This window comes from Salvelinus sp. IW2-2015, linkage group LG15 (assembly GCF_002910315.2).
Source record: "Salvelinus sp. IW2-2015 linkage group LG15, ASM291031v2, whole genome shotgun sequence".
NCBI lineage: Eukaryota > Metazoa > Chordata > Actinopteri > Salmoniformes > Salmonidae > Salvelinus > Salvelinus sp. IW2-2015.
In genome coordinates this window covers 40,592,812-40,602,146 of record NC_036855.1, presented here as the reverse complement: position 1 = coordinate 40,602,146, position 9,335 = coordinate 40,592,812, and positions in this window count along the sequence as shown.

The window sequence follows — 9,335 nt, the reverse complement described above, 5'->3', positions numbered from 1 at the left end:
TTAGATTATTGAATTTTTTTCGGGACGTTAGGCGCGTTGCTTTGTCTGCGTATGTTCAGGAAGGAGAGCTTCGCGCCACTTTGCTAGCTTTCCGTGCTAATTGACTGGAGAAGAGGACATTCTAAATCCAAACAACGATTGTTCTGGACAAAGGACCCCTTGTACAACATTCTGATGGAAGATCATCAAAAGTAGGACCCATTTTATGATGCTATTTCATATATCTGTCGAACATGTGAACTAGTAGTTTGCGCKCAGATTTTGGGCACGCTCTCGCCATAACGTAAACTGCATGTCGTAATGAAGTTATTTTTAGAATTCTAACARGGCGATTGCATTAAGAACTAGTGTATCTATCATTTCCTATACAACATMTATTTTTTAGTAATGTTTATGAATAGTTATTTGGTCAGAATATGTGAGTGTCAGAAAAATATCCGGATGTTGTGGGAAAAAGATGCTACGTTAGCACAATGTATAACCACTGATTTCAGCTCTAAATATGCACATTTTCGAACAAAACATAAGTGTATGTATAACCTGATGTTATAGGACTGTCATCTGATGAAGCTTATCAAGGTTAGTCAAAAATMATATATCTTTTGCTGGTTTGTTACGATCGCTAACTTTTGCTGCTGGTAAATGGCTTGTGTTTRTGGCTATTGTGGTAAGCTAATATAATGCTATATTGTGTTTTCGCTGTAAAACACTTAAGAAATCGGAAATATTGGCTGGACAAGATGCCTGTCTTTCAGCTTTGCTCGATTACACCCAATGTTATTAGATTTATTGTGTTTATTGATGAGTTATTTAAGGTATTTGACGTTGTGTTCTGTGATTACTCTGGGCTGCTTCCGGTGGGCTCATATTTGACGGTAGCTGTGGATGGATATGCTTGGCATATGGTAAAACTGATTTGTAGTCACCATCATATGCCACATTTTTCGACCAAAAAATAGATTTACTTGAACACATGTTATACAGACGTTCATCTGAATGAAGTTGTTTCTTGTTAAGTTGGTTGTTTCTTGTGTTAGTTAGGGTTGGTTTTGTGCCATGCTACCTGTGCTGTGAAAAATGTCTGTCCTTTTTTGTATTTGGTGGTGAGCTAACATAAATATACGTGGTGTTTTCGCTGTAAAACATTTTAAAAATCGGACATGTTGGCTGGATTCACAAGATGTTTATCTTTCATATGGTGTATTGGACTTGTTAATGTGTGAAAGTTAAATATTTCTAAAAAATATATTTTGAATTTCGCGCCCTGCACTTGAAGTGGCTGTTGTCATATTGTGCCCGGCTTCGGGCTTGCAGCCCAAAGTTAAACCTACTCTGGTGGTTGCAGATTTGAGTTCAAACCCAGGATGCTGCTTTTGTTGTTGTTTACCTCAGCAGCAGTAAGAGGATTGAGTAAATGACATGGATATCCTCCCTCTTCCACATTGATTATTATTATATTGAGGTTAGCAGCTCAGACTTAATTCTTCTCTTAATGCAGTAATGGCTCTCATCCCCTCTACTCCACCTTCCTGAAGGAAGTGATCAGTGTCCTGCTGTACAGATCCCATCCAAGCTAAGTAGTCAGATTAACGACTGGCGACATTCGAAATCTGGGAGAAATATCCCTTTAAAGAGATAATCCTGGATTCGAAAACAACAAAACGGCAGTCCTACCGCTTGGTTTGAAAACGGCTGTAAGTAGCCTATCGCAGTGAGGCTTTAAGTTTTATGTTCATTAATTAAAATGAGCTAAATCCACAGTGTGTACACAGAAGTTGCTGATGTCACTATCCATGTGTGTACACAGACAGAGTTGCTGACAGACACCCAACCAAGTGGCCTGTATTTCCCTGAGGATGGTTCTGGAATCATTAACTAACCAATGGGCCAAGATGAAATGGCACCTAATGATCCACAGTCCAATCAGCCAGCCAGACTGGCCGACAGCTGAGTATGAGGATGAGGCTTGGCCTGATAATGATAATAGACAGCTGGTCACAAGACTGGTACTGATCCATCCCAGACAGACTCCCTGAAAGAGAGTGAGAAAGAAAAGAGAGATGGAGAGAGTGAGAAAGAAAAGAGAGATGGAGAGAGTGAGAAAGAAAGAAAAGAGCGAGAGAGACGGAGAGAGGGAGAAAGTGTGTATGCGTGCATGAGTGTGTCTCTGTGTGTGTGTGAGGAGTCAGCTGGGACTGCAGATCTTCTCTTGGTCTCTTTCGGCAGTAATGATGATGAAAGGATGATGTTAAGATCGCACCCCATTACCGACTGTCCTCTAGGGTGTGTGTCCAGAGTTGTTGTCAAGCACTGAACTCAGTGGGGAGTCTGGACAATCCAATTTCCCAATAATTGTAGCTTTTTCCAATTTATTTACAAGCTTATTCTTCATAAACACAGATCTTAAAGAAGTTGATATGTAAAGAGGACGGGGTGCTTCACTAACAGTATCAGTTGAGGTACAGATGAGGTCACAATGTATACGGGGGACACAATGTTTCAATGTTTTTCAGGTAAAATGTTTTTCAGGTAAAATTAGGTGTAAACACCTGTTTGTGTGTGTATGCGTGTGTGTATTGTCTTATACATACAGGTCAAATGTCCTTTCCACTTCCTCTGTCGCCATGGCGAACAAATTAGCTTTATCCTTGAGGGACCCCTATAGAGTGCGTGTGGGAGTGTGTTTGTGCAAGTGTGCTTGTGTGTGTGTGTGTGTGTGTGTGTGTGTGTGTGTGTGTGTGTGTGTGTGTGTGTGTGTGTGTGTGTGTAGGCACAAGGTGTGTTTTCCGGATCAGAGCGTTGCCAGGTAGGTCCCTCCTCTCCTCTTTCCAGTGATTGTTTATTCCTCTGTGGCCGGAGGAGATTGTTGTTTGATTCAGGCATCTGCCAGAGCCTACAGTAACAGAGCATACTGTACCACAAACCACACGCTATGCCTGCTGTCTGCATAGCATTGACTCCAGCACCCAAACATGCATGTTTGTAGTTAAAGCTTTTTTTCTATGGCATTCTATTAACATTCCAATAACTCTTGCTCAGTTTTCAGATTTTGGATTTATGACTGACGTTTTCTGAAATGATTATGTTGGTTTCATGTGGTTTAGAAAAATCTAAATGTTGTTTATTCTACTATGGTCAACAAGAGGCACACAACCTTCAGACTGTGTCTATGGGTGTGGGGTTTTGTATATCTGTGTGTGTGTGTGTGTGTGTTTGTTTGTGGAGTTACCTCAAAACCGTAGAGCCCTTATTTTTTTGTTTAACCTTTATTTATTGTCGTTGGCCTTGGTTTAAGCCTCCCAATGCTCCTTTAAAATGCGTCTCCAGTAACAGCCAGTGCATAATTCAGCCATGTTTAAAAAGAGCCATGATCTTTTCCATGAACATGACCTGGCTTTCACTGGCCCCCCTCCGGGAACTGACTCAAAATGCCTCTCCACCAATGGTGGTCAGTGCCGTTTAAGATGAGGGAGGACGATTTGTTTTTCATGACCATGCCGTTATTTCTATTACAGCATATTGGATGACTCTCATTCATATTCCATTCAACCAGTTCTATGTAACAGGTATATGTTTAGGCTACTACATGATACTCAAATGTCCCCTATACCATCATGAGGTTGCTACAACCTAGCCTATGAATGAAAGTTTACAGGTCGAGAGACAAATTTGAGGTAACAGACAGTACCAACATTCAATACCGCTTTGCACACTCTTGCCTGCATCTAGCTGATATAGGGTGTAATCATTAGTCAAACAGTTGCAAACAAGAGTTTCTATTGGACAAATTCAGGTATGTTTATTTTGTTCCGTTTGCTTCCGTTTAAGAAACGTTTTTCAACAGAATCGGCGGAATGAATACACCCCTGATCACCTGTCAACACAGATCACTTTCATAGCAGCCACATTGTATTCCTTGTCACATCTATGCGCTCTCTTCCTCTCACCTCTTCCCTTCGCTTGTYGACTTCAATGCACAACACATCAGCTGTATGTGACCAGGCAAAAATACCTTTCCAAGCCAAACCGCTACACACAGCCTACATCGTTGTCATTGTTAGCTAAAGTAATGTCATAGTCAGCATAGCTAATAGAACTAACAGGTTAGTAAACTCGCTACAGTCATGCAGTAATGTTACAGTGTACAATCAGCAAGCAGTCAAATCCATGCGGGCCCGGGTGGCAATAAATTAGTAATACCAAAAGCTTACCTTGACTAGGAAGAATTCCAGTGTTGTGTAGGAAAGTCATAACCAGCTAGCTAACATAGCAACCCTCTGTTTGAGCAAGGTGTTTCTGTAGGGTAAACTAGCTAGCTGCATTTCCTAGCTAAGTAAGTGAAACAGAAAAAATGACAATCTTTCTCTCTATTTCTCTCTTGCTTCTCCTTCATTTTGGAAGAAATMAATTTGTTCAAAACTATTCAACTATTGTCTTTCTCTCTCTTTGAGTCAAGTACTCACCACATTTTATACATTGTAGTGATAGCTAGCTGTAGTTTATGCTTTCAGTACTAGATTAATTCTCTGATCCTTTGATTGGGTGGACTGATAGGCTGGAGGACGTCCTCTGGAAGTTGTCATAATTACTGTGTAAGTCTATGGAAGGAGGTGAGAACCATGAGCCTCCTAGGTTTTGTATTAAATCAATGTACCCAGAGGAGGACAGAAGCTAGCTGTCCTCCAGCTACACCATGGTGCTACCCTACCATGGTACTGTTGAGGCTACTGTAGACCTTCTTTGCAAAATAGTGTTTTAATCAWTTATTTGGTGACGTCATTATATTTAGTATAGTTTTATTTAAAAATGACACATTTTTTAATGTTTTACAATTAAAAATGTTATGAAATTCACTGATGTTGATGGTCCTCCTCTTCCTCCTCCGAGGAGGAGTCTCCACTGCTCTCCACCTCTCTTTCTTTCTCTCTCTATCCAACCACTCTCTCTCCCTCCTCTTCCCTGCATGTTCTCTTCATCTCTCTTCCGGGAGAGAAAGTCATTCAAAAGAAGGAAGGAGGGAGAGAGTGAGACAACTTAATGTTTTTATTATGTTTCATGTATGTCCTTGGATGTACAGTATCAGAGCTATATGTATATATAGGGTTGCAAAGCTACCAGTAATTTACCAAAGTTACCAGAATCTTCAGTAATTTTGGTAATTAACAGAAAATCTATAGCAATCTATCATAACTCTGGTAATTAATACTTGAATAACTGTCTATTTTTTTTATTCATATATAGTATTCATTTATTATATCTCTGACCTTATTGTCCATGAGTTTCTAGTAGATAGACCATAGTTAAATAGAAAATAGCCTAATAAGGGGAAAAAAGCATCTAATCAACAATAGCCTTATTTTGAATTAACTCTGCAATAGTTGGTTGACTTTTTTCACAACTGCCACCAGTTTGACGCCAAAACATTGGCGTCAAACTGGCACTCCAGTAACACATGCCATATATGTCAACTATCCTATAATATAAAACAATGTCGGGGTCAACAGCAGCTGGTCATTCCCTGCTCATCCCATAAACCTTGACCTACGCTGACCCATCAAAAGTCACTGAAGCTGTAATATGGGGTCTGTTCAGAAGGCTGCAAAGTTACAGAATGTTCAGATATAAAGTGTGTTGTCATTCAGGAAGAATTCAAATTTAAAAAGTGTTAAACAGGTCAATACCTTTTTAAATCAAAGGTCCAGTGCAGTCAAAAACATGATTTATGTGTTTATTTATATATATATATATATATACATTTCAGGCTGTTTTGGTGGGATGGAGATTTGGCCTTCCATGTCGACATCCCCATGCGGTAAATTAGTTAAGAGTTCCAAACCAAATGTTCAGTTTTCCCCTCCCCACTCAGACCACTCACAGAAAGTCCTAGCAAAATTCTTGCTTGAGATATATATTGTGTTTTTGCTGTAAAACACTTAAAAKATCTGAAATATTGGCTGMATTCACAAGATGCTTGTCTTTCATTTGCTGTACACCATGCATTTTTCAGAAATGTTTTATGATGAGTATTTAGGTATTCCACGTTGGTCTCTATAATTACTCTGGCTGCTTCGGTGCTATTTTATTTTTTTGACAGTAGCTGTGATGGTAGCTGCAATGTAAAACTGATTTATAGCTCAAATATGCAAATTTTTCAACAAACATAGATTTTATTGTGAACATGTTATAAGACTTGCATCTGATGAAGTTGTTTCTTGGTTAGTTTGGTTGGTTCTTGGTTAGTTAGGTGTTTTGTGCATGCTACTGTGCTGTGAAAGAAATGTCTGTGCTTTTTTGTATTTGGTGGTGAGCAACATAAATATACGTGGTGTTTTCGCTGTAAAACATTTAAAAAATCGGAACATGTTGACTGGATTCACAAGATGTTTATCTTTCATTTGCTGTATTGGACTTGTTAATGTGTGAAAGTTAAATATTTCTCAAAAATATTTTTTGAATTTCGCGCTCTGCKTTTTCAGTGGAATGTGGGAGGAGTTCCGCTTGCGGAACGCTGGGGCTAGACAGGTTATTGCAATCGCCGTGTTAGAATTCAAAAAATAACTTCATTACGACATGCAGTTTACGTTATGGCGAGAGCGTGCCCAAAATCTGGGCGCAAACTAATAGTAAACATGTTCGACAGATATATGAAATAACATCATAAATGGGTCCTACTTTTGATGATCTTCCATCAGAATGTTGTACAAGGGGTCCTTCGTCCAGAACAATCGTTGTTTGGTTTTAGAATGGCCTTTTTCCCTCTCGAATTAGCAAGCAAAACTAGCCAAGTGGCGCTAAGCTCTCCTTCGTGAACAAACGCAGAGAACGGAACACGCCAAAACTCCCGAAAAAAATGCAATAATCTGATTAAACTATATTGAAAAAACATACTTTACGATGATATTATCACATTTATCAAATAAAATCAAAGCCGGAGATATTAGACGTCTATAGCGAATGCTTTTCAGAAGCCAATACTGATGACCTTTATGCGTCTTCCTGAACAAAGGAATTCGGGGTCATGTCATTCCAAGCTCTCTCTTTTGACCATAGAAATAACTAGAAACCCCATTTCACCTCTCACAGCCTATTGACATCTAGTGGAAGGCATATGAAGTGCATGTATAGTCATAAATTTCAAGCAAATTGATAGGGAGGCCCTGGAACAGAGCCTCGATTTCAGATGTTTCACTTTCTGACAAGAAGTTTGCTGCAAAATGAGTTCTGTTTTACTCACAGATATAATTCAAATGGTTTTAGAAACTTGAGTGTTTTCTATCCAATAGTAATAATAATATGCATATTGTACGAGCAAGAATAGAGTACGAGGCCGTTTAAATTGGGCACGATTTTTCCCCAAAGTGAAAATAGCGCCCTCTATCCTCAACAGGTTATACAATACATTTATGTTTTGTTCGAAAATGTGCATATTTGAGGTATAAATCATAGTTTTACATTGCAGCCACCATCAAAAATAGCATCAAAGCAGCCAGAATAATTACAGAGAGCAACGTGAAATACATAAATACTCATCATAAAACATTTATGAAAAATACATGGTGTACAGCAAAGGAAAGATAAACATCTTGTGAATCCAGTCAATATTTCCGATTTTTTAAAGTGTTTTACAGCGAAAACACAATATAGAATTATATTAGCTTACCKCAATAGCCAAACACACAACCGCATTTATTCACCGCAAAGGTAGCTTTCGCAAAAACCAGCAAAAGATATAAAATTAATCACTAACCTTTGGACAACTTCATCAGATGACTGTCTTATAACATCATTTTATACAATACAATTATATTTTGTTCGAAAATGTGCATATTTATAGCTACAAATCCTGGTTATACATTGTGAATACGTAGCAACATTTTCCCAGAATGTCCGGAGATATTTTGGACACTCACCTAATCTGACCAAAGAACTCATCAAAAACTTTACATAAAAATACTTGTTGTATGGCAAATGAAAGATACACTGGTTGTCACGTTCTGACCATAGTTCTTGTGTGTTTTGCTTGTTTTAGTGTTGGTCAGGARGTGAGCTGGGTGGGCATTCTATGTTGTGTGTCTAGTTTGTTTCTGCCGTTACAGAACCACCCACCAAACTCGGACCAAGCAGCGTAGTAACGGGCAGCAGCGACAGCAGCAGCAGCAGCGAGTTCAGGAGTGGACATGGGAGGATGAGCTGGACGGAAAAGGACCCTGGGCAGAGCCAGAGGAATGTCGCCGCCCCAAAGCAGAGCTGGAGGCAGCAAAAGCAGAGAGGCGGCATTATGAGGCGCTAGCAAGGCAGAGCGGCTGGAAGCCCGAGAGGCTCCCCCAAAAAAGGGGAGTGTAGCTGGGTCAAGTAGGAGACTTGAGCCAACTCCCCCTGCATACCGTAAGGAGCCAAGGATGGAACCAGAGCCGGTGAGGGCGGTATTAGAGGTGAGCGAAGTAGAGACTGTGAAGGATCTAATGGGGAAATTGGAGGAGAGAAAAAATAGGGATTTGCTGGTTCGGTGCATGAGGCACGACATCCGCCCGACGGAGCATGTCGGGGATTTGATGTCACCTGAGTCAGCTCTCCATACTCGTCCTGAGGTGCGGGCTAGCAGTCTGGTGAAGACTGTGCCAGCCTCACGCACCAGGCCTCCTGTGCGCCTTCCTAGCCCTGCACGTCCTGTGCCAGCTCAGCGCACCAGCTCTCCTGTGGCAGCCCCATGCACCAGCTCTCCGGTGCCGGCYCCACGTACCAGGCCTCCAGTTCCAGCACCCCGCACTCGCCTTGAGGTGCGTGCCCTCAGCCCAGTACCATCGGTGCCAACACCACGCACCAGGCTTCCTGTGCGTCTCCAGAACTCTGTTCCTCCTCCACGCACTCTCCCTGTGGTGCGTGTCTCCAGCCCGGTACCACCAGTTCCGGCACCACGCACCAAGCTTACTGTGCGTATCCAGAGCCCTGTACGCACTGTTCCTTCTCCCTCCACTCGCCCTAAGGTGCGTGCCATCAGCCCGGTACCACCAGTGCCGGTACCACGCACCAGGTGTATAGTGCGCCTCGAGAGTCCAGTGTGCCCTGTTCCTGCTCCCCGCACTAGCCTTGAGGTGCGTGTCTACAAACCYGTACCACCAGTTCCGGCAACACGCACCAGGCCTACTGTGCGCCTCAGCAGGTCTGAGCTGCCTGCCTGRCCAGCYCCYTCTGAGCTGCCTGCCTGCCCAGCGCCATCTGAGCTGCCTGCCTGCCCAGCGCCATCTGAGCCATCCGTCTGCCCAGCGCCATCTGAGCCATCCGTCTGCCCAGCACCATCTGAGCCGCCTATCTGTCCCGAGCCATTAGAGCCGTCC